This window comes from Gallus gallus, chromosome 8 (assembly GCF_016699485.2).
Source record: "Gallus gallus isolate bGalGal1 chromosome 8, bGalGal1.mat.broiler.GRCg7b, whole genome shotgun sequence".
Classification (NCBI taxonomy): domain Eukaryota; kingdom Metazoa; phylum Chordata; class Aves; order Galliformes; family Phasianidae; genus Gallus; species Gallus gallus.
The window spans coordinates 16,979,213-17,005,862 of NC_052539.1; positions in this window are offsets into that span (position 1 = coordinate 16,979,213).

Consider the following 26,650-nt stretch of genomic DNA (forward strand, 5'->3'; position numbering starts at 1 on the left):
CTCTGATGCAAGAACTGAAGTATTATTGATGATAAGTGGTGATTTAAACTGGCCCTGGTGCTGTATTGCTATCATCCAAGGGCATGTTCTAAGGTGCATTTGCTGCTGACATGAGCCAGCAACTGAAACATGCCCACTGGTGTGCAGTTCCCAGAAGCACTCATTCTGCTTCTGGTCACACTAGATCTGGTCTGGGCTGATGTGAACTGCTTGTAAATTTTGTACTGTTTTAGAGGCATGGGTTTGCCAAGCATGTTGTGCTGATTTGGTCACATTGAAATAATAATCTAAGATTAAAATACTTCCAGATCTCTTACTTTAGGTGTGAGGAAATTACTATTTAACTAGAATGAGAATACACAAATATGTTTGTGTTGAGCTGTGGTGCTTGTTTTGTTAGGGATCCAAAATAATTTTATGTGTAGGAAAGTCTCCTGGAGGGCACACAGTGTACGGTAAGGTGGTGTTTGAGTTCACTTTGTTATGGTGAAATTTACCTATGGCACACTGGAGGGACTTGAGCAAGGGAGAGATTACCCACAGTGTTTGAAGAAAAGAAAAGGTAATACATTTTGCAAATAACACCTCTCTGTGGGGGGTTTAAGTGCATCCTACGTATTGGTTGGATAATACAAACTAAAAGTAACTTTTCTGATCTTTGTGAGCGAGGTAAAATTGAGCTAAGGAGACTGGAAGAAAAATGCAAGGGAATAAACATTTTCTATGAAATTAAACCCAATACAATTGAAGCTGCAGGGAAAATCAGCAGTTAAAATATAATAAACAGTCTTGAAGTCTTTGAATTCCCACAGGAAGGAATTGTTCTGTTACAGGAATCCAGTATTATTAAGTGGAATTCACCCGACAGGGCAGGAAATCCCTTGTAGGAGAAGCAGAAGTTTAAAGCTCAAGGCTCTGTATTGAACTTCCACTTTGTGCTTTTCAGTTAAAGAGAGAGTATTAAAATAAGAGAAAGATAAGGCAACAACACTGCTCTTGTTATCCAAGCTTGCCATGCATCCTGCTTCTGCCCCTCATTACTGGACTTAGCACCTGGTTAGCCTCTGTGGGACTGAAAATACTTTCTTATTGAACAGAATGTGAAGGCAGAAAAAAAAAAAAAAAAAAAGGAAAAAGGAGTTCCTGCTAAGAAAATATTGCAGGAGTGATTAAGAAATAGAACAAGATGAGTTTCTGTCTGATTGTTCAGGTGCAAAGCCAGAGTTGATGTAAAGCAGGGATGGGACACAGGTGTGCTTGTTGAGCTTCCTTGGCGCTGTCCCTGTGGCGGTCACAAACCTTAGAAGTAGGGAAAGCTTCTGGGACATGTATCATGTATGCCTGTTCATGAGTGGTACATTCTTGTTTGCACATGTGATGGAATTAATATTGGTGGAAGAAGCTGTCAGAGATTTAAAAATGACAGAGTAAAAATGTCCCAGTGGAAGCAAGGGGCTCTGCGACAGGAAGAAGCAAAGGCCGAGGAAAACATCTGTTACAAACAGTAATACAGGGGATGGAAAGAATAGTGTGGGAGGCAGAAGCACATATGCCTTGCTGCCAAGCGTACTGAAAATAAGCTAACATGTCGGATTTCACCCTCCGCCCTTTGACAGAAATGAAAAAACAATGCAATCTGCCACAGCTGTAGAAAGTATCAGTAGAAGGTAAACAGGTATAGGAATGGTGCTTCAAATAGCTGACACGCAGAAGTGCGAGACAGATACCTGTGGAGGAAGGAAGGGCAGAGTTGATAAAACACAAATTAAGTCTGTGTCAGTAGAAGGACGTAGGAAGGTCAAGGCAAATCAGCTGAAATTGATTCAACTGGGTGGATTATCTCATTCTGTAGCAAAGCAGTCATAAAGCTTAGCTGCATTTCACACAAGGGTGGGGAAATTGTATTTTTTGCATACTGACTTCAGACTTTCAGCCAAGCTGCCTTTCCTGAGTGTCCTGTAGTCAGAAATTACAACTGAGTATAACTTGTGCTTTCAAGTCACTCCTGGAGGAGGTGTCGCAGGTAGCGATGTGACAGGCATAAAGTGTATGCAGATTGCCCAATTAGATATAACCTGCTATTGAAGAAACTGTTGCAATTGTAACAAAATACAGCACAAACAGTTGTGCGATATAGGAATGTTGATTCAAAATCTGTCCTATGAATACATATATAATGTATTTGCCTTTTCCACTTACTTGCTGGCGCACTGAAGTGCTTCTGGATTTTGTGAAACATTCAGTTCTGAAACATAAGGTACTTTCTCTAATAAGGTGTGATGGATAGGAACGTAGGTAAGAGAAGTATCCCAGCCCCAGTCACACAGAGCACACAGGGATTAGTCATAGATTTTCATCCTGAACTGTAGCTCAGGTCAGTGTCAGTTTAGTGGAGATTTATACCATGCATTGTCTGCTTTTTCATCAATGTGATTTTGAAAGCAATATATAACTATGGGAGTGTATTCAAAAATTGAAAGTCGCTGGTCTCTAAATAACACGTGTAAGTGCATTAGATGAAAAGCGCTCTTCTCTCCCCCAGGTTTAGCAGAGGGAAAATGACAACACTCAGCATATTTCTAAAGGTGTGGAGCATCATTCAGTTTCAGATGGAGTATCTTTATTTTATTCTGTCTAGCAAGTTGCAGCTAGATTTATCTCCTGTGTTCTGGCATAGGAGAGTGTGAAAGTGTTCCTTGTCTCCTCCAGAAAAATCTCACCCACCCACTGGTGTGAGGAGTAAATTGTTCCTTCTCTTGGAAGCCTTCTGCCTTCTAATGTTGTATTCACCACTGTGGTGTCTGGAAACTTTCTGAGAATGAGTTAAGTGTTGCAGCTGAAATCTGGCACATGTCCTTCCCTGGCCTTTTTGCCTTTTCACCAAAACCTCTTTAAGAAGCAAATGCCTTCTGTATCCCCCCATGCTCACCATATGAGGCGAGATCCATGCAGGAGGTAAACTGGTGTTTATTTTAGTGTTTGGAAGTCTCATTGATGTGTCTTTCTCCCATCCTGGGGGTTAATTTGATTCCTGAATTTTGTATCAAGAAATAATTTTCACAGACATCAGTCTGCTGAGGCTGGACACGAGAGATCATTATGCTTGCCTGATTCACTAGGAGGTGAAGCACTGCCCCAGAAATTGCTCAGCAGAGCCAGCAAATAGACTCCTAGTATGGGAATTTGGGGTACCTGTTCTCTGATGTACCCTTACTTCATAGAATAACAGAGTCATATCTTTAGGCTTTTAAATTATAAACCTTATATTTGTCATAAGTTGGGAGGAAGTTTGTGATGTGTGAATGGGGAGTACTTTTTCCACAGATCAGTTCCAGACTAAGCAGCTGCTATCACGTGATTGCCTGAGATTTTGGGAACTATTTGATGATCTGTGTGACCTCTCCTAATCTTATTATTATCGTTGTTGCTCTCTGCTTTTTCATGCTTTTTGGTGGTTGCTATAGAGACATCGTACTCTCCTTCATTCTTAAGTGGGAGTGCGAGCCAAGGCAGCGCCTCCAGCCTCCCTCTCTTTCTCACCTTCCTCCCTCTCTCACACTTTCTGGCTGTCACTGGGAATCATGTCAAGCTCCTTTTCTCCATCTCCTAAAGAAGCATTGATGGCCTCTTAGCACCAGCATGCTCGTTCAGCATTTTTCACCATTCCTTGGGGAGAAGTGTGGCAACACAGATTGCATCCAGCACATGTGCCACTGGCAGCCAGGGGCGTGCCCCACTTGGGCTTGTGGATTGCCTAGGTTCCATGCAGCACAGCCCTGTGGAGCACCCCATTCTGCCGGTTCAGCAGCACTGAGACTGGATGCTGCGTAACAGTAGTAAGAGACTCTAGCAGAATGATATTAGAATGCTTATGGTTGGTTGAGAATGAGAAAATCACATGCTTTTGAACATTGCAGATTAAGTGTGAGTTGTTTCCAGGAGATGTGTATGGAGTGTATTTAAATTTGTATTTTTAATAGTCTATTTTGTAAGTGATATTCCTTTACAGGATAAATCGACTGGATTAGGTATGGAATCATCTGTAATTAACTGGGTGCTAGCTACTTAGGAGGGCACATACAGCTTGTGTTATTAAACAGCATCATGTCAGATTTAATGGATGTCATTGCAGAAGTACCTCAGGGATCTATCCTTGGACCATTCTTATTTATGATCTCTATAAATGAACTGACAAGCCAGTGCACTGAGTGCAGTGTTCATTTTTATTCTGATGACACAGTCATGTCCTGAGCTCCTAGCTGCTAACTGAACTTGAAATTGCACTTTGTGTCTTTTTGAGAGCTCAGCAATGGTTAATTCTCAGTTAGGTTGTTTTAAGCAATTCTGCGGCAGGCATTCTGACTAGTGTAATACTCTGTCAGAGCAGGCCTACAAGTAGTCTTAAACAGATCTAAAACCTTAACGTAGAGGAGAAAAAAATCATGAAGCCCCTGTACTACCAAAAATTGTTGTTCTTCACATAATAGTCTTTTGCTACAAACAGATTTTTCCATTTTTTTTTTCAGTAATATCTGGTCTCACTGATTGTATGAGGCATATAATTGCTAAATATGGATGTGCAAGCGAAATCAGAAGTGAATTAATGCAAACATATTTTTATTTGCATTGTGCTGATTTCTAATTTTCTGGAGCTTCATTGATTTGGGGTTTTTTTTGTATGTTTTTCTTTTCCTCCCCCACATTTTTGTAAGAAAGGAAGATATTGTGTGTCCTTTTCAGATATCTTTGCAAATCTCTCCCTGCTGGAAATCTGCTTTTGATAGTGCAAATTGCTTTTTATCCAATGACAGTGATATGACTTATATAGATCATCTGCTGATATATCAAATCTTGGGGGGGAAGAAACCTGGAGGTTAAACCCAGATTCTGCCCTTGGGTTTGGATTAAGATTACCCATGGGGGAAGGAAGCAAGTTCCAACAAGTCTTTATTTCCGCCTATAAATTGAACTACAAGGCACCAGAGACAAAATGAGGAAGCTGAGCTAATGCTCCTGCTCTGGAAAATTGTGTTAGTGGCTCTGATAAAATTGAGGGTCTGACATGGCAAACGGAATTTAGTGTACAATGAAAATGACTGAGGGGAATGGGTCAGAAGGTGATTCATTCAATAGAAAGTAATCAGCAGAGTATCATCATAAGTTGCCTGTCCATAAGCAAATGAAAAATGACCGGTGTTTCTTCTATTGTCTCAGCTGTACCTGATTGTTAGTGGGTCACTGTACTGAGCTGAGGGCTGGGAGAAAGGTAGAAATGTAAGGAGCACTTTGACACTGAGATTTCTCTCAGGGAAAGGTACTGGGTGAAGGACATCTTCCTTGCCATGAAAAGGACAGGGGATGTTCAGCCCAGGAGCCGGTTTGCTGTGCCTTTTCCCCATGCAAATTCCTCTCCTCCACACACATATACTTATCCCTCAACAAAGCCGTACAAAAGGCCTTTATACTGGTCCCCACCTACCGGAGTAATATTTTTTCCTGCAGCTTGTCCTAGTCTCAGAAACTTATTTCTGTTTGCTTTCAATTTTGCTGCATTTCATCAATTCAGCTGCCAAGTGAAAAATTAAAGCACTGAAGTAACTGAAAGTACCAGTCCTGTGACAAAGCAGGAGTTTTCCATTCAAATTTCTACCCAGAGAAAAACATTCTCAACATTTAGTCATAGTCTTGTCTGGCACTCATTCAGACAAATCCTTTCTACTTTTTAAGTTTCCCAGGCCCTAAATGATGTCACTGTTTAAAAGAGATGTATTGCCCTGATTCATTTTCCTTTGACAGTTTAGCATCAGTGTAAGTTTGACTTTCTGGACAACAGTTCCAGGTCATCGAAAGGAAGATGATTTACTGTTCAGTTAACGACATGTGTCACGTTCTTTTGTTACCTGTAACACATTGCATCCTTTTGGGGGGAGAAAAAAAAATCATAAAGAGAATGTGTTTAAATTCTTTTTAAACTGTCAAAGAAATACTGAAGCTGCTTAGCTGGTTCTCTAGGGCTTTTATCATGAACTGGCCTCCCAGAACCTACAGAAAAGATAGAAACTGGAACTGATTTCTTTTTTTCTGAGTTCTGAATAACTGCAGCAGGCATTTTCTTATGCTTAATCAGTAAATACTATAATAACTTCCAAACGTGGCTCATATGGTTATTTAAAGCAGAACTATGGTTGTTTTAATATGGTTATTGTAGCCATACATTCTGTTTTTATGAGTTTTTATATAGCACTATTACTTATATGCTAATGTTAAGGATATTGTTATAATTTGTTTTATGTGTTAAGTATTATAGAGGCAGTTGCTAGCATCACTACGGTTTAGGGTCTTATGAGCATCACATCTGACAAACAATTGCTTGCTGCCAGAAGCCCAATGAAATGTTTATAGCCAGGAATACAAATCACCTTTGCAGACACTTTACATAGATTTTCTTCAAGTAGGGGAAACCATCTGAATGTGTTCTGTAGGAATGTTTGTAGTTCTCTACACACACAGGCTTGCTTGTGTAGAAAATTCCCAGGTTATTGGTGCTTCCCTGTTGGAATGGTCAGAGGCACATTCTTCACAGTTGCTTTGCCTCACCTTTTATCAAACATCTGTGTCATTCGATCCCTTTTTGTACAAGTCCCATGGAAGGGACGTGAAACTCCTTGCATGCTTTAGAGGTTCCTTGTTTTCTTTTTGTGACATGCTCAGTGCTTATTTTATTTGTCTCATTCTAAAAGCAAAGTGATACATTTCCTTTGAGAGGGACACTCAGAGGCAGCAGTGACAACTTGCTTTTCTAGACAAACTCCTACAGGAGCATTAGTGCCAGTAAGTTCTGCAACAGGAATACATTCCTTATCCCAGACATTAATGACATATGTGCTTTGTCAAGTGTTGTCATCAGGCTCACCAGGGACTCATATGACAATGACTTCTTAATTTTTTCTTCTGTCTCCGGGAGTGACATAGTGGATTTCTGCTCTCCTTTGCCACCTGGAGTTCTGTGAGGCAAGCTTAACGGATTCATTGCTTATGCTCATACTGACTGGCTGTGGATTTGATATTGTAAGGGTTGTTGGTTTTGCAGGATATTTATTTACTAAGATGATAGGACTTGAGTCCTTCTGCATAAATGAAGGGCTCATTAATTGAAGCAAATTATGTTTGAGCAGAAAAGCTTTGCAGATGAAAGGCCTGTTTCAAAGAGACCATCTCACCAGCAGCACTTCACTGTCAGTATTCTAATATTAAACTGGTAGAGTTTTCTCTTGGTGAATGAATATGTAAGCCTACATGTCACAAATGCAGTTTCAACACTAGATGATGTCCACTAAGTACATCCTTAATACAAAATGATTCAAATTCTCATGCACAAGTGGATATTAAATCATATAGTCCTATGATGACGCTATAATCACAGCATTTTTAGGTAAAAAGTATCAGGAGAAAGATGAATGCTGCCTATTTCACTTCTGTGGTTATATTTTGAAGGTGGTTTGATCTAGAAAACATCTACTAGAATAGGACAGAGTTAGAAGATTGCCCCAACAGGCTTTACATGTGAAATGGGCAACCAGACAGGCCTGGCTGCCATAACCTGTCAGCACTGCCATGCCTGTTATGTAATTGTGGAACACTAATTTTGAAGAATGAAGCACCACAATTTGGGGTTTTCAGTCTGAGTCTCATTGTGCAGTGAGGTTTTAAGATACCAGTTTCATTCTAAGTAATTATCCTCTGCAGAAACTGCCAATTCCACATTTGTACCCTGCTTAAGGCCCTTGGGACGGAGTGCTAAGCTTTTAGGCACTAGACACTATAGAGTGTGTGGTCTCTTTGACTAATAGTTTGATTTCAAAACATCTGTGTGCGTATCACTGAAAGGAAATTAAATTGAATTATAATTATCACAGCCATTTATGCCCTAAATTAGTTATCTAGCTATTCACAGAGAGGTCAGCAAGCCAATGGACTATAGAGTAACTGGCAGTAAAAGCCTTACTAGGGTAAATAATAATTGTTTACAATGTTGTGGAGCCTGCAGACGAGAGGACAGGGATACGATATACATCGCTTTTCTGTAGAGAAGGAGCAATAAGACTGGTGGTAGTAGGCAATCTGTAATAGCAAAGTGGCAGAGTATATCAGACCCATTATGACACATTTGGTGATTGAGACTCCAGATTCCACTTTTTTTTTTTTTTTTTAAGTTGAAAGACAAATAGGGCAGAATTTTGTCAGAAATTTTGTTGATCTTCTCTGACATCCTGTCTCACAGAACCAGATACAAGAGCAAGACATGCTTTCTATGTGAGGAGAGGTACCAAGGGAATGGTTTCTCTAGTGATTATCCCCATATGTATTAAGCACCCAGCTCTAATTTATTACACAAGCTAGACAAAGCCTGCATGCTGAAGTACCTAGATTATTACTTTTGGATGGCTTGTAACATTTTTACATCTCTCTGATGAAAATGCTTGACAAAAGACAGCTCTTCTTATTTGGAAGAACTATGCTATTGCTAAATGGAATATCTGTGCTTTGTAGCTTGGGAAGGCATGAATCTAAAATACTGATACTATGTAAAACAGCCCTGTCACCCATATGACGTGGATGCCACTACATGTTCTCCACCAATGATTGATGTGACAAACTCCATATGTTAAAAAGAGACTGAGGAAAATCTTTTTTTCCCAGATGGAAAAAATATGTAACAGTGGTACACAAACACTCTTTGCAGAGTTCCTCTGTCTCCTCAGCAGTAATAATGTATCTAAAAATAAAACTTGGATCTGGAACAAGAAAAATATAGCCTACTGCCGCCCTAGTTTTTTGCACAAAAGAAATGTAGACATTTAAAGGTGTCAAGGGAAAGTGAATTTTTATTTATACTGGCCATGCTTATTATTATTCAACACAATTATCTGGAGAGAGAATAAGGAAGAGTGCTTAAGGTGTTGCTTTCCAAGTAATTAACAAAAATATTTCAAACGTACACAAAGACTGGCAGATCATTCATCAGTGCTTATTTGGGGAAACAGCTCTCAATAGTTTAGCCACATGGGTTTGTGACTGCACCTTAAGGGAGCTTCGTAATTAAAGAAAAATAATTACAATTGTTAGTGAAGAATATTTTATTATTACTGAAAGAAATGATGCAAGACAGGATAGGTAAAACATAGTTAAAAGATCAGTGATGATATCTTCGGATACAATGTCTTATAGGTGGTTCTGTTTTGGAGATCATTTAAAAAAATAAAAAACATTCAAAAGAGAGTGTTCCTAGTGGAGACACTGTTTCTATGTGAAATAGTATTGTTGCAAAGCACAGAGATTTCTAAAAATTACATACCATATGTATTGGCAAAGAAACTTCAAGGGTTGATGAATGGTAGGTTATTAATTTATATATTATCTGTTTATAAGCTATCAGTTTCTGGGCAGAAATATTTGCTAATAAAGACAATAAAGGAAACTAAGATTCAAAGAAAGTATTTAAAGAACAATTCTGAGATAGATAAATTCAGGACATTGTGCATTTCAGTTGAAAGCCAACACTTCTACCTGTGCACCAAGGTGAGCTGATGAAAGCTCTTTTTTTCCAAGGAAGCTGAGAAGGCAGACAACATTGTTATTATGTAGCCTTATTTTCAGCCAACATCATGGAGAAAGCTTCCATTTTCAAAGCGTTTGAGTTTTGAAAACAAAGATTTTTATTGTTAAGAAATGTTCTGGAAACATTTTTTTCTGCTCTAGGCATTCTCCACAGTGTTTGAGAATGTAGGACTTGTCTAATGAGTTTCAAGACTTCTTTGTTATGAGTTTAAAAATAAAAGTTTGCGAGAAGCACTACTGTTTTAAAATGCTGTTAACAAGCTGATGAACAGTTATCCTTACTGCAAGGCTTTGCACTGTTTTGCACACCTTTATTTTCTTCTAAAGCAAAGATGTTTTAAAGAATTTTCTTTCTGTAAATAATGATTATGATCTCAAGAGCTGCTACCTTTAAAAAGCGGTAATGTCTTGATCTCTCAGAAGTTATTCTTGATAGTTTGCCTGCAGCCAAACTTTCCCTATTTCACAATTCATAATATGTTTATAGTATGGAGTAAAGAACTACTGTCAAATAATCTTCAGAGTGCACAAGTCTCTATAGTGCATATACACACATTCTCCCAAAATGGAAAGAAAGTAAGGAGTAGATTAGAAAGCTCTTTACTGTATTCTAAGTACAATTGGCAGTAATAAGTTTGGGGCTTATGGCCATGTTTATTTCATACTTTTGGTCCTAATGGTTTCTTAGCAAACTGTGGGACTTTCCAGGTATTTCCTAACCTTCATTTTGCTAAATAAGTAAGCACTCACAGTAAGCATGTAAGATCTATTATCTTCGAAGATCACAAACACTCAATAATAGTGTCACCTTTAATTAAAGACAGGTAAAATTTTAATAGCTTAAGATTAAAATACAAACATATTTTGCATCAATATTGAGGATAGTTCCTTTTAAAGAAAGAAACGAGAACATTATCAGGTTGACTGGAAGAATGTGTGTGTTAATACACAGGCAAAACTGTTCTTACAGAGAAACATCGCTGAAAAATATCAAATGTGAAGTACTGAGAAGGTACTATCAACATCAGGATTCGAAGTCATTTGATATGGAAATATTTGTTAGATGTTAACTGTAAATTACATGTCATCTTCCATTTCTTTTTGGAAATACTACTACTCTCTATGCTCATTTGCATTGGTTTCAGACTTTTTCACTCCTTTCCTAACTTATTTTACAGCTTGTGCATTTTTCACAGCTGGATAACAAGCAGAAATCCCATTGCACAACATATAGTCCATGTGAAGAAAACTAATTCTATGCATGGATCATGCAGTGAAGCATACAGGAAGAAAATTTCAATAACTTTCTAGGTTTCTGAGTAACCAACAAACACAACTGGAGCAGATTTTTAGGATACTGATCCTATTTTAGGACTTGCAAAGGGGATGAATTTTGAAAGTGGTTCAGTCTGAGCACATTAGCTTCAGAAGTTATCACGTTTATGACCACATTTTGAGAATAGCTCATTCTCCAGTGGACTTACAAAATTCTAAGACCACGGTTTAAATCACAGTTTAAACCTGTTTTCAGACATAAGCATATTGTTGGTTTTTTGTTTTGTTTTGTTTTGGAAGGAATTCTGAAGGTAGACTGATTTGTTTGGTAAAGAATATAGAACTTCATTTCCTAGGTCTTGTTTGTGCTCAATCTTAGCATGCTCATGGAGCTGTGAGGGATAGAGTCTTGGCCCACTACCTTCTGAAAGGTTTTATTTAGAAAATATAGCTCTCCTAACCTGATAACAGTTGGGCTGGTGCTGTTCCCAGACAGATTTTTAACTTCCCTGGGTATGCAGGGAAGAATCCAATTCTAGGGTTCGATGGATGAGGAAATTTTTGCAGGGTCGATGAGAATGAGTTTGCAGTTGTTCAATGCTAGCATGTCACAGCAACATATTTGGCTGTGCAAATTGTTTTGTTCAATATGTTGATGTTTGTTAGCATGAGCGTATATCCTGTTGGATGATCTGCTATAGAAGATATTGTAGGTAGATAATGTTTTCCAAATGGGCTTGGAAAATAAAGAAAAAAACAACATCAAAAAAGACAATCATTATTTGTGTCTTTTGGAAACAGTAAGTCCTTCTAAATACAATTCACTGGTTATGGGAATCACAGTACATTACATCAAGGTCGTATTATACCCTCAGAGATGGTAAAGTCTCATGCTAATGACCTAAAGGTCTAAAAGAGCAATGAAGTATAAATCAATTATGAAGATGTAAGAAAAAAACTAAAGTATTTCCTCAAAGCTTGGCTCACAAATAACCTGAAAAAGCATAGTGAGGGTATGTAAGATCATTTGGAGTATCTTACCTTCATTTTAGTGGGATTTTAAAAGCTTGATCTGGAAGAATTCAGACTAAATTTTAAGATTGCTGAGGTTCAAATTAGGATCAAGTTAAACAAAATACACAAATACCTAGGTTTAAAAAAATACCTAGATTTCAATGCTTGAAATATTTTTGCCAATACTTATCAAGCTGAAGGCCTTCTCTCTTTGATTTCCATAAGCTTTGCACGTTCCATTCAGTTCCCCAGACTACTTAATGGGAATCTGAGAGAAGCTGCTATTCTTCAGCAAGAGGGTGACTTGTTTTCTGTGACTAAAGGCAGAAGATACTCCAGGCAGCTAGTTGCCAAGGGCTGGACATAGTTAGGCAGAGTGGGAGGATAAGGAAAAAGTGCTTGTTCTGTCAGACCAAGGGAAGGTGATGGAATGCTGTTGTGGGGAGGCCAGCTGTGGGGAAGAGGCAGCTAGTACTTTTGTTCCCAGCAGCTGCTTGGCAGCAGAAATGTCAGGTCTGCCTCTCAGCCTCCTCTTCTAGCTGCTAGAATTTACTTCATTGTGCCATGCTAATGGTCTTGGCTAAAATGAAAATGATTAAACCGCATTTGACTTTAATTTGTTGAACTGACATGCACTTCTTTTTATTCCCAGTGTGACAAATTGCTAAAAGAGCAAACGAAATAAAATGTAATTTACAGTTAGTCTGCAGTTGCGCGAACATGGAATTAAAAGCAAAATAATTTAAGAATTGCACAGTACTTTAATTAGAAAAATTACTTTTTCCAAGTCTCCTATGTTCTGTTTTCCAGCCCGTGTGCAGATCAGGTCTTCCCAGAGTTTCTTAGAGTTGGGCCCCATACTGTGAGACAACTTACTGGGGAGACAGCTAAAATATTTTGATGGTTGTGTTTCTGGTACTTCTAGAAGTTTGGTGAAGCACTACATATGTGCAAATACAGATTTGCACATAAAGAAGTAAATCCCTTATGCATTTTGAGGCAACTCTGTTTTAAAAGTGCTGTTGGAGTGGTAAACTGGCGCATCTATTTGATTATATTCGGTGGCAGCTGGGAGTAACAGCACTGAGATTTTCTCAGGTAGAGTTAGTTAAGAAGACCTAAAAGAAAGTGAGAAGGACATACCAAGAAAGAAAAGGAGTATTTCGTGAAGAATGAGTAAAGGAGCTTAAATAGGATCTAAATATTATTATAAATTGTAGGTTTGTAAAGACCAGATATTGAAAGATTTTTCTCAAGCCATCATTTTCTAGTTTCATGGAGAGCAATAAAACTTATTAATATTACAGTAAAGAGAAAGATGGGACAGTCAGTGAATGATTAATGAAATGTCCTAATTTGGTAAGGGTAGGAAAAGAAAACAGAAGACCAGAGACAAGATTACTCAGTGGTTCATGTAAGTTTGGATGTTGCTCATTCTGGCTGATTGTTTTGTGGTCTGTGACTCCATGTGTGATGAAAGTCTGCTAATGAATACAGACTGTGCAAAATATTTGTTGTTAGAAAACTCTAAAAGTCTTGCCTCTGATGTTCACAGTGTTACAGGTATCTGTGTAATAAAAAGAAAAAAAAAATGACAGATTTTAAAGACAGCAAGGGAAACAGCTCAAGTCCGACAGGTCTTTTTTCTGTCCATGTTATACCTGAATTACTCAAATATGTTACAAAGCTAGTTGAAATACAATTATGTATGTTAAAAGCTTTCTTTAGGCATTAGGCCCTCACATCCTTCATGTCCCTAGTGATAAAGGGGCAGGTTGATCTGGCTATATAGGTATGCCTAAATTCCTCTTTGGAAAGTTGTAGAGGTCAGGGAAAGAGCATACTTGTCTGAGTTGTGTGATTATCGGCATTAGTTTGGTGCCAACATCAGCTGGTCTGCAAAGCACCTAATGCATAGTTTTCTGAAGCATTAAAAAGAACACCAAACTCTGCATGTTCTGAACTGGGACTGCCCTAAAGTATTGACTGAGTTTATACCCAGAGTTCAGAAAACACTAAATTTAATGATCAACAGTGCAATTATTGTTACTAGAACTTGTGCTCAGGAACATGTTGTTGAGTGTAACTGATTTAAAGCAAGGCCTGAAGATAAAGATGGAAAGATAAGAGATGATATTGAACATTAAAAATATTCTGGGAAACATAAGTGCCAACTGGGTCTGTAATCTTTAGTGAGAACACAAATGAGAAAAGATGTCATTGTGATGCAAAAACGTGCTATCAGGGTATTGGCTGTGTGTGATAAGTCACCCATCAACCATCTTGTGACATGAATGTTGTGTTCTTTCTCTCACTAAAGACTGTAGCACACACAAATGACAAAATGGTGAAACAGTCCGTTTTAGTTCAGCTCAATGAATGATTTCCCACAAACTCTGTTTCTTATAAAATATTGACTTTTGCACTGTATGTAGTCAGCTATGATCATATTGAATCCTTGAACCTACCGGCTCTGCAAAAGTAATTGAATACTATTTGTTAGCAGGTAAAACTGGTCGGTTACCAACAGCTTTCTGCACTTCTTTCTCTCTTTGTATTGGTTAATTTTGACTGGAAACCTCCAATTTTTTTCTTGTCCTTCTTTGGCTGGCTGGCTGAGAATCATTTGTCTTGTGCAAATATAAATGCACTGACACACTTCAGTTCATTTTAAAAGCATTTTTCTGATCCTAGTATCTTTGGCTTCATCTTCGGAATTTACTTTTGTAAACATTTATGCCAGCAAAACCCAAATGAACAAGTTTTTTTGTTTTGTTTTGTTTTTTCCAGAATGTAAATACACAAATGACATTAATGTGGCTTAAGTAAATTTATTTATAAATGCAAGCAAATATTCACAGAAAATGTAGCCCCATTAGCAGTCCCCAGAGCTTGTCAGTCTCAGATGAGGTCAAGGACAGGGGGATGTAATGGTGTCAAAGAAAAACAGATGCAGGCAGATAACTGTTGTGTGATTCAGAGATATAATTCACCTGAAGTAAGAAATGGGATCTGAAATGCAGCCTCACTCTCTTAAATAGAAGGCACTCAAGCTTGTTTTTGTAGCAGGTTGCAATTTTCTTAAATAGTCTGTTCTACGTGTTCTTTTCCAGCCAAAATATATTATATGTTTCTCTACTTTTTGAAGTGGGTAGTGTAGAGTGGTGTGATTACAGCTTTTAGCAGCCACTTTTTGGCTGTCTGGGTCTCCTCTGGTAATTGAAAACTTGTTTATTGGCATCATTTGTTGGACTTTATTTAATCACTGCTTCTCCTCTAGAAGCTGCTTTATCCCTTCCAAGGGTTGACTCTTTGCATAGGCTTTGTGCTTTTTCTGATGCTGGGTAAGCTCTGTTTCATGCAAGCGTAGTTGTAATTTAGAAGTGGTGAGGAGCCACCAGCTATTTTGTTGGGGCTGTGACAGACTCTGTTCACCCAAGGCTCAGTACTGGCCTCATACTAGGAGGGGGATAGGTTCATCCTCTCGCTGCCATTCCCAGAAAGGTCCCCCTCGTTCCTCTGAGTGTGGCAGCAGGCAGTCTGGCCATGGTTGTAACTGGGAAGAGTTTGCTTAACGTTGCTCTGTTTATCAAAGTGGACCCTTGTAAACACTGGTCACTTTAGATTTTTGTTTAATCAAATTACATGCAGTGTATACTAGATTTTGCTATAATTTAAATATTGTCTTTTCCTCCTTGTCAACACAATGTCTTGGCTTCACTTCCTCTTAATCCTGAGAAGAAATGGTTTTTATCTTATACTACTATTATTTTGTGGGGGGCCTGACAGATGCTGGTACTTGCTGGCAGAGCAAGAGGAATGCTGCTGTAAGCAACCAAAGTGTTTTTTGTTGTTGTTGTTTCTTTGTTTGTTTGTTTGTTTTTGGTTTTTTGCTGCTGTGAAAGAGATCCAGGGACTGTGTTTGCCCCAGTATAATCACACTAAATTTCTTTTTGACCCCTTAGGAAAAGCTGCAGGCAAGATTCTTCTAATGGTGTAGTTATAACAAGGAGAAAGGGTCATCAAGTCTAGAGTCCCAAGTGTTTAGTGCAGCTGAATTTTCAGCTCATCAGTTAGGATAGGGCTTGCAGATCAGTATTGAATTTTTCAACTTCCTCTGTGAAAAGGATAGCTAAGAAGGGGTACTGAATAGCATTGCTTCTTTTATAGATTTGTGTGATTACTTTTTATGTAAAGGAGCATCACTCTTGTACTGACACTTATACACAAGAAGTACGTCCACATATGTGTGGTGAGCATCTTCATATATATTTAGTGAACTTGTATATTTTTTCTTTCTGTCAGTCAAGATGATGGCTCAGTAAATACAAAGCCCCTTCCTCATGTTGTAGGTAACATGGGCAAAGAGTAATCAGCTGCCAGGTGTACCTGAAAAAAGAAAATGGGAAACAAATAATTGCAAGGTACATGTTTTATATTCCTGTGAACAGAATACAGACTGTATATTCAACTGCCCTTGTGTTGTTTGAGAATTGCCAGCAATTAATTGCTGAAAATTCAGAACTGAATCCTAAATGTCCTTGTTTATTTGCACTAGAATATGAAATACATAGAGACATGCCCATACATATACATACATGCCTATTTATAGATTTGTGACACAGGATAGACTTCTCTTTCACTGTTCAATGACACATTCTTCAGAGCTCTGGCACAGATCCAGTTAAGCAAGCCAGACAAGGGAATTACTGTCTTCTTCTGAGTTTATAACAAGCCCACCTACTCAATTAAGTTGTACTGGTGACATAAAATTAGAATACATGCAGAGTGGGTGGTTATTTCTTTATAAAATCACATTATTCCTAGTGCAATAGAAGTACAAGGTTCTTCCCCCCAAAATCACTTCTCCTACCCAAAATCATACTTGCTGGGAGCTGTCATCTGGGAAGGGACCTATGTTGTCCAAAATTATACCCAGTACAGCTGCTTTTCATCATTTGTTCTAAGACACTTAAAACTGACTCTGCCTTAGCCAGTAAATTTTAGTCTATTGCCTTTTTGTACAATGATGCAGAAAATCTTTTTCCTCCCTCTATGGTACTCACTGAGTACCTCAGCCTTCGTATCCGTTGAAGTCATTTCTGCCTTCTCATTTATTAGACAGCATACACTCTCCTTTGCCTGTCTTTTCTAACCAATTTACCTGTAAAATCCCTTCTTGTTATTTTTTCACATCATTACCGAGTTCAGTTCCTTGATCTCATCTCTGCATGTCAGGGTGACATCTCTATGTTATTCCCAGGCCACATGTTCCTGCTTCCACTGCCTGTACATTTCCTTATTTTCCCTCACTTTGACCAGCAGGTCCTTGCTCAGCCATGCTGGTTTCCTGCCTCCTCTGCTTGATTTCTTATGATGGGGGATGGAGAGCTCTTGTGCACTTCATACACAGATCCAAATATGTATGTGTCTATATATATATAAATATATGTATCTACAGTACATATGTGAATACATTATTCGCATGTATGTATGTGAATAGAAATATATATATTGAGGGCTTATGATGTTTCCTTTATTCTCTTGGAAAAGATAACAGTGGCTACTTTTGACAGTAGTCTACTGTATTTTAGATAAGGTCTTTGATACTTTGGATAGAGAACTCCCTTATGTACCTTATGAAATATCCAGCATTGTCTTTCTCTTGCATCTCTAGACTACATCTGAAAAGCTGCTTTGCCAGATGGCACTGTAAATCTGTAACATTTGAATGTATTTTTGGCAGCTCTGGGCATGCGTAGTATCCTGGGTGAAATATTTTTGCTTGCCAGGCTAAAAAAGTGTGTAAACTTCAGAACTGTATTCAGTGACACCTGAATACCTACCTATATTTTTCCAAGTACCCATAGAGAATCTGTCTTACCCGATAATAAGTAGATAAAGTAAAAGTGTATAATTGTCTACTATATCTCTCACCTGACTCTTACCAAAAGATGTGGAAAAAGTAGAGGCTTCCTTTAAGAGTTCTCTGCTAATGTTCTGGATCTGGGAGTGCTGAACAAAACTTACCTTTAATATTCCAGTAGGCATTCATACTTTCATCAGTATAGTAGAGATTTTTTTGTTTTAGGTTATGACCATAACTATCTGTTATTCACAGAGCTATTTTGTAGTACAGGCAGTCTCCCCTGTATTACAACTTAAGATGTGTGTAAATAGTCTGACCTCTTTATTTTCCTGGAGCACACAACTAACATAATTTACAGAATACATGATGTTTGGTGATATTTACAAAAAATGGATGACATCTACAGAAAATAAAATTATTAACCCAACGGAAATTCACAAAGCATTTGGAATCCAGGTAACAGATGTGAAAAAGAAGTAGAAAATGCTGACTGAAATTTCAAATCCTACCAGGTTCCAGACACAGCCACAACTTTGTATTCATTTGGCTAATCAATAATTAGAAGCAACTGTAGGGCAGCTTGAAGAATGAAGATTGAATTTTAATACCGGTTGTTTCTTAGTGATATTGAGATTTTAAGTCAGTGCTTTGGACTGATTCTGTTACTTGAAGTTTGAATAATAATCTTACGCAAGTATATATGAAATACTAGTAAGCAGTGCCACTATCTTTTAGCTTACTCCTGCATAAGTTTGCTCATATTTAGACTTCTTTTCAAGTGGAGCAGATTTAAATGGGTATATGTCTTGGGAATATGCCTACCAACCTGCTCGTCACCAGTGGAAGGAATTCCTCTCTTTCTCATGCAGATGTACCATTATACAGAAAGCTGGTGAGCGTAGAAACATAGGTCTGTAGTTCAGTGATGAGGACTCTTTTCAACAGAAGTGCAGTCTTGTGTTCTAGTCCCTCTCTTTTTAGCTAATTTCTCCTTCTGTATCTTATGTTAAGCAGCTTAGTCTCTGGATCTCCATCATGATGTTCTGCTAATTGTCAAGCTGTTGAGCCTTGTCAAAACTAAAATGCTCTGATGATTCCTATATTTTCAATTCAATTCTAAATGTCTTGGGAAAATTGAAGTGGAGTTAATGCAGTTTAAGCATCTACAGGATTAAACAGAAGTTGCATACTCATAGTACATGAATAAATGCCTTATCCATAGCTGTGTGCTTAAAAATTATACCATCCAATGACCATTTCTGCTTCTCATAGCTACTTTAGGTGTTCCTTCCAAAGCTTCTTGATCCTGATATTTTCTCTGCAACTCTTCCATAAACTCTACTTCAACCAATTCATTACAGGCATGAAATGAAATGAAAAGAAACAGTTAAGAAAGATATGGAAATTTTAAGCAAAAGCTGGCGTTGGAGGGTGGAGGTAAAGAAGTATGAAAAGATTAAAAAAAAAAAAACATAACAAAAACAACCACAAAACATCAAAGTACAAAACTGCAGGGAGGAATGAAAAGAAAACAACAGCAACAGCAGTGAAGACATGAAAGCATTCTCAGTATTTTGGTTGAAGTACAGTTCATATACAATATGGAACTTAACACAATTAACAATTAGAGATAACAAGATTTGAGGAAGACAAGATCATCAGGCATTCCATTTTTTTCATTTGTTTATTTTTACTGTTTGGATCTTGTTTGATTTCTTACCATAAAGACCAGGTTTTTTTTATTCTGTGGTTATTTCAAAGTCCACAGATATTTAAAAACTTCAGAGTACATTCAGAAAGGATTTTGGGAGATGGTAAGAAATTTAAAATCATTTTGGATCCAGAGACAGATGAAAAATCCAGTAGCATGTTAAAATGTGTATAACTGATGGCAAACCTAAATCAAGAAAACTGAAAGGAGTTCAGATATTTCAGTGGAGAAGCTGGAATTTATTAACCTGAAAAAGTAATGTTCTGCCTCAGCTTTTCCAGCCACTGATTGTAAGTTTACTTAATATAGATATGTTTTCTAGACGATTGAATCAGTAACTATTTTGGCTGAAGATGGCATGTATAAGTGAAGTAGTCAGAAGTATGCCTGTGAGCCATGCTTAGGTTTTTGGATCTGCTTTTAGCAAACCACAAATGTATCATAACAGAACACATCCCTTGAGTGCCCTCCAACTGACTCACCTGTGTTCAGACTCCTGGTATAAAATCCCTTTAGGAGATGTTGAGGCTTTTGTCACACCAGTGATGAGGATTGGCTCTTTTCCTGAGCAGATGACTTGGTTACCTATCCTATGAAACATGACATATAGCATATGCTCCATTGCAGCTATGACAGTCATACCTACTATTGCTCCCAAAATAAAGGAAAACCTGTGTCCTCTGTGATATTCGCTTGAATGATGGGGCTTATTCATTCAGCAAAGGGATTTTCCATATAGTGCTTCATGTCTAGCCAATTTACCACTTACTGGTGGATCTTGGAGAGTGTTTCACACAATGTCAGTGTCCCTGCACATTTTGACTTTTGCCTTAAGATAGTAGTGTATAACAGCAGAGTCTTTCAGCTACCACTGAACTCAAGAGTTAAAAGCTAGAGGTAGCATGTTTTCACCAGTGCAGACTGTGCGCTTTATGGTTGTGCATTCTTTGCTTACCTTAAACTGCAAAAGAAATTGAGGCAGGAGCCACTGAGTTTCTGGAGATAACTTCTTGCCTCTTGAGGACATACTAGTGTCTGTTCCCATTTCAGGCTTTTGGTGGTAATGTGGCTATGACTTGTAAATGTGGTGCCCCTCTCTCTTTTATAGCACCGAATCTGGGTTATGCTAAGCAAAAATGGCTCATTCTCTTGCCCTGTAGCTTAGAAATAAAGCAAAATACTTTAGTGGGGGAAAGACAATTCTGGGGGAACAGAAATTATTGTTTCCTGCCGGGTGGAGACAGAGCAACTAGTGAAGTGTTGATGAACTAAACTCTTTGAGAATCTTTCTCCTTCACATGTCTCAATCTGTGACCTTAGTAGCCTTGCTTTTCTTCTGGGAATCCTTAAAAATATTCTGTGCTGTAAATAATTGATAGGTATATTATATATATAGCTATCATGGTACCTTTAACCTTCATATTTCTGATTAACCATGCCCTCAAAATCTCTATTTCTATTTGGGACATTACAGCTCTTTGTAGTGGTATAATTCAGTCTCCTGAGCACACATGTTACAATGGTTTCTGACCTCCAGATGTGTTTATTATAATCCACTCATTGTGAAGAAACAGCAGATAATGATAAAAGTTCAAAGCAGTAAAAATTGCAAGCAACTGAAAGCATCACTCTTCTGTTCTGCATTCCACTCAGACTCTCTAGTGAATATATGTTGTAGATTGTTTTATACCCTGATATTCAGAGCCCTATATATTTTAAATATACTCCTTGCTATAAGTTCTGACAGCTGCATTCTATTGAAATCACGAAGCTGTGACCAGAGGATGAAATCTCAGTAGCACAGAGAGGAAAACTAAGCTTATGAAACTTAGCACAGGTATAAATAAAAATGACTCTCAACCTCACACCATTCAGCAAAATTCAGCTCGTTGAATTGGCTTTCCCTCATTAAATTTCTTATGCTCAGACACACACTTTTCCATCTTCTCTTTCTGATCACTGGAGAATTAAAAGAGACATTTATCTTTGAAATTTTTGGGTGGAGTTTAGATAACTTGTAATAAATAGAAATGCAACAGTTTAACAATACCATCTTCCTGCTTATGCTATAGAATATATACATATATGCAACTGGTTTTCAAGGTGCCAGGGGAATTAGAAGAGAACATGAGATTGTCATGAAGTCCCTTAGTTTAGTCCTATATTCATAGGTGCTGAGAGGGAGTGTAACAGCTGGAGATGATCTGGAAAACGTGACATTGGAGTAATCCTGCTTGACTGAACTTGAATCAACATTTTTGGCATAAAGAAACATGGACATCCTGATCTTTTCAAAGGCTGTGTGAGACTAAGCCTTTGATCATTTGTGGGAACAATCCTAGTGCTTTTTCCTCTTCTGTTTGGAAAATTATACATGGTCTGACATTGGTGGGCAAAAGAACTTAGCTCAATTTTCTGCTGAGAGTTCGTGATTAGAAACTATCATTGGAAAGAAAGATTGATGTAGACTGGGACTGTGGTATTGAGCTTCTAATTTTTTATTATACTTCTTGATGTGTCACTCAACTAAGATTTCTTTCTTGAAGTGGGGCTATAGATCACTGTCAGAAGTTGTCTCTGTTCATACAGTTTATTTTTTACTATTGTCTTGTTAGTGGTTTTATTGTTGACTGACAGTAGCTGGATTCCAGCTGCTGCTTCACATGTATTTCTTCTTCGTAATGCCTGAAAAGATATTATTTGTGGAAGAATGTACCTGAATATTTACCTTTTGTATGCTTCAAGTTAATAGAATCCATGCTCCTGCAGTGTCTTTTTATCTTCTGAAAGTCCTGTAAACAGAGAACGGTAGAGGCCTACTCTAACTTCAGAGTTAAGAAATCATTTATAGAAAAAGAAGCATTTAATATGTGTAGAATGTGCCTGTTTTAAAAATTTATTGGATATGCTATAAAACATTATGCATTCTTTTTTGGCTTCAGCTCTGATGTTTTGCTTATGATGTATCCGATCCCAGAGTAGAAGTATCTTGATCATGACAATTCAGCTATACATCTATTCTTAGTCTCTTTCTTCCATAACTGTCATTAAAACTCACTTTGATACCATTTCTTAGATTTACATACCTTTTCAGATTTTTCTTGTTTTCTGTTGAGTAGCATACAAAAGTAAAAGAATCACTTTACTCTTATCACAAAGGTATAGGGATTAGGACTGGAAATGACATTCAGGATAAATTTATCTAGTCACATGTTTTAACACCTTGGTATGTGTTAGAATTCTAAAATGTATCCTGACCTCTGTATGTATCTGAATGGCCTTTGCTTCCAGGATAGACTTGACTAGTTTTATTTCTGAAATAGATGATGTAGAGATTAATCACTTAGAGCTGTATGTACAGCATTGTCAAAATTAATACTTTCTTTCTTTTTCTTATCATTACAATACTCATTTGAATGATCCTGCAGTTGGTCATGTTCATAAGCATCTGTTCGTTTTTTGGTGGGTTGTCTTGTATTCTTCTCCCTTTGGCATGCTCTTATACTAGTAAAAAACATCAAGGGCTATGACATTTGTTTCTGAAATAGTTTAGGACAAGGCTAAAGAAAAGATAACCTCTTACTCCAAAGCCTTCATTCGTAATTGCCACAAAGAGCTGTTCCATTTAGGCTCATTCACAATACTTTCCTTATGCCAAAATATTACTTACAAAGACAGGCGTTTGAGAGTGGCGTTTGAATGAAGTTACATGTTTAGTTTGGTTGCTGTAAAAAAAAAAAAAAAGCTTTTTTTTGTACACTTTTCTTTTTTAACATACTTTTAGCGGGACTTTAAGAGGTTTGAACATCAAGTCAGATGAGCATTCAACAAAATAAAACCTTGCTCCATCTGTCAAGCTATTGCATTTCATTTGTAATACGTTCAGTACATTTGCTACATTCCATCAGTTAGTTCCTGTCCCAAGAAGAAGATATCTATATGTGTAAGATTAGCCAATAAATTGATTACTTGGGGGAATGAAAGAGATCCACACTTCTGGCATTTGAAAATCTGCATTCAGTACTTGATTGAGTGTCCCTCTGTATTTATCATTGGAATATACTTAGGTACCTGTTATCATATGTGAACATTTGTGAAGATCACAATAAATAAATAAATAAATAAATAAATAGGGAAAAAACTTAGAGGTGTATTGGAACTCCTTAGTAAAGCGCAGATTTTGGAAGAAATCTCTTATATGACTCCAGCTTAAATAAACTTCAGTTGCATACAACTCAACCACACCAAAAGGACTCCGGTAACAATAATAAAAGATAATAGTCTTCTAGATATCTCAAAGACAAAATTTTATAACAATCAAAATAGCAGGAAGACTATTTAAATATCTCTCTAGAATTCACACATCAGTTAAACTGTAAATCTGAATAATGCTAAATAAATCAAACATGACAGTCGTTTTTGCTAACTACCTTCTGCTATGGTCTGAATACCAGCTGTCTGATACTTTCAAATATGAAAAAGGTTATGGTGTTGAATTAACTTCATCCCATCTAGAAAGGTGAAAATGGTGTTCTTGCTTCCAATTCTGTTCAGGTGATAATTAACTAGAAATAAAATAGTAAAGATGATGCAGCTGTTGTATGAAATTATGAACCTGCCATTACTTGTTGTATTGAAATCAATAGATGTTTAAAGTCAATGGGATCTATGAGATGAACAGAATTTGATTCTCGTTAGACATTTTCTTATGCTCATAATCCTCAAGAATTTTCCCAAGAAAATATCTGTTAAGTTAGATTCTGAGTTATTTACTGGAGAAAAATAGAACAATTATGATGTCTTTCTGTATAGCTTTTGAGAAAGATATGGAAATGTTCTTTCTAGGGCAGAAAGAATATTCAGAAAGACAACTGGATTACCCACTCTGTATTACAGATTGTCGAGGGGTCTGTAAATTTCCATGCTTCAACCACCTGACTTCTAGCTTCTGTGGCTGATTTGTTGTTGGGGAGCATTGTTCTCCCTGATGTGTCACTTTCCCTTTGAAGGAGCTCAGAAGCTGTGCTCTGACATGATGTAGTTTTAAAGAACTGCTCATAATTTCTTCCCAGGCTACCTCTCCATCTTCCTTGAATCACTGATTTAGATTAAGTTTTGAATAACATTTCACCTTAGTCAGTAACATAGGACTAACGTGCAAAATCTGGAGAAAGCCAGAATTATTAGTATATACATAAATATTATGCATATTTATTGGATACTTATTATGTACTACTTGTTATTTATTACTATTATATTAGTAATAGGGTTGATATATTTTTCTTCAAATAGCTGATTATGTTAATAAGTAAAGATATCAGTTATGAAAGTTAGACTTTGTTAAATATTGATAGAGAACTCACAAAGCTTGTCCATACTTTATTACAAAAATAAATGAAAAATTCCAAAAGCTGTTAGTCTATTTGAAGCATTCATGATTTTGATAATTTTCAGGAGCACTGCTGCTGACATGTCACCCTGGGGGTAACTTCGGTCATTTATTTACTTTCTGATATGTTTGATATAACACTGTCAGAACAGAAAAGATGCAAAGCAATTAAAAATCCTCTCCTTGCCCAACTGGAGTAATTTACCAACACACAGGCTCTTTGATGTATTCAGTTTTATTGTGAAAAAAGCAAAACAAAACACTGTGTATTTCTTACAGCTTTTGACGAGATTCATTTTGAATCTTTGTGTCAGGAGATGTACAAGTGTTATCTGTAAATGAGAAATGTATGCAAGGTAGTCAACTACTGCTGAATTTCAATGAACTTTGTGGTTCTAATGTCACAAAGCTCTGTCAAGTGTTAACAGAAATTAAAGGTAAAATTCATATGGAGCTTTCACAAATCACAAACTTATCTGTCAACATTTTATAATAACCTAACAGTTATGATCTATCAAGGTATTAAAGTGCAATTCTGAGCCCCAAAGGAAAAATCATGACATTCTCAGACCAGTAAAATAACAATAAATATTTTTATTGAACAGCGTTGTCAAGCTTTCCTTTCAAACTTTTCTCACTAATTGCATTTCAAACAACTTCCATTACAAATTCTGAAAGTAAACAGGAAAAAACACTGAGACTGTTATAACTTTGAAATGCTTATCTTTCTTTTCTCTTGCATATTTTTAAAGCCAGTTTTATATTTTTTATAGTGTAGTTTTCTTTACAAGCACATTAAATTGTAGAACTGCAACTCCCATTTGGCAGGGCAGGAGAGACATTTAATACCTGAAAGCATTCCATCTTCTCTCTCAACACTTATGTTTCTGTAAAGACTCTCTTACATTAATCCAGACATTGTACAGTAACTTTTTTTGTCTACTTGGCTCTAACTTTGAAAATCTATCAGGTCTATGAAGTTCATTATGCTTATTCAAATCTGTATTAATCTTATTTTCTGCTGCTGAAAATACAAAGGAATAGAGCCAGATTCTGGTCTGCGTTACAGCTTGGTTTTGCTGCTTCAAGGTTCAAAGGGCCAGAAAGGTAATCAGAACAGTCAGCAAAGGTTTGGGTCAATTTCATCTGACTCCGCTTTAGTTTTCCAATACAAAGTCATGTCAAATTTCAAATATTTTCTGTTACAATAACATCTGCTTAACATTGTCTAAATAAAAAAATATCCAGGAAGAGTGTATCATAATTACTTATCAGTTTGCCATTGCCTTTTCACTGAATGGTTCGAAAGTTGTGTGGTTAGTCAAGGTGTGGAAAATCAAAGTTCAGTTCTTATAGGTGTATGTGTTTGTTAGACATACCTGTCTGAGTGGATTAGAACTCATATGCCAAGAAAGTTTTCTGATGTCTAGGCTGTACATAGCTCACTCTTTAATACTGGAACTATTTTTTTCTTAGTTAAACTTTCAAAAGATCAGGGACAGGATGGATTACCTTTGGCCCTATGTGAGTGCCATAATGATCAAAAGATTGTTACTATTTTTTGATCTAGTACAGTATAGAATGGCCCAGGTTGGAAGGGACCTCAAAGATCATGAAACTCCAACCCCCCTGCCATAGGCAGGGCCACCAACCTCCCCATTTAATACTAGACCAGACTGCCCAGGGCCTCATCCAAACTGGCATTGAAAACCTCTAGGAACAGGGCATTCACAACCTCTCTGGGAAGCCTGTTCCAGCACCTCACCACTCTCAT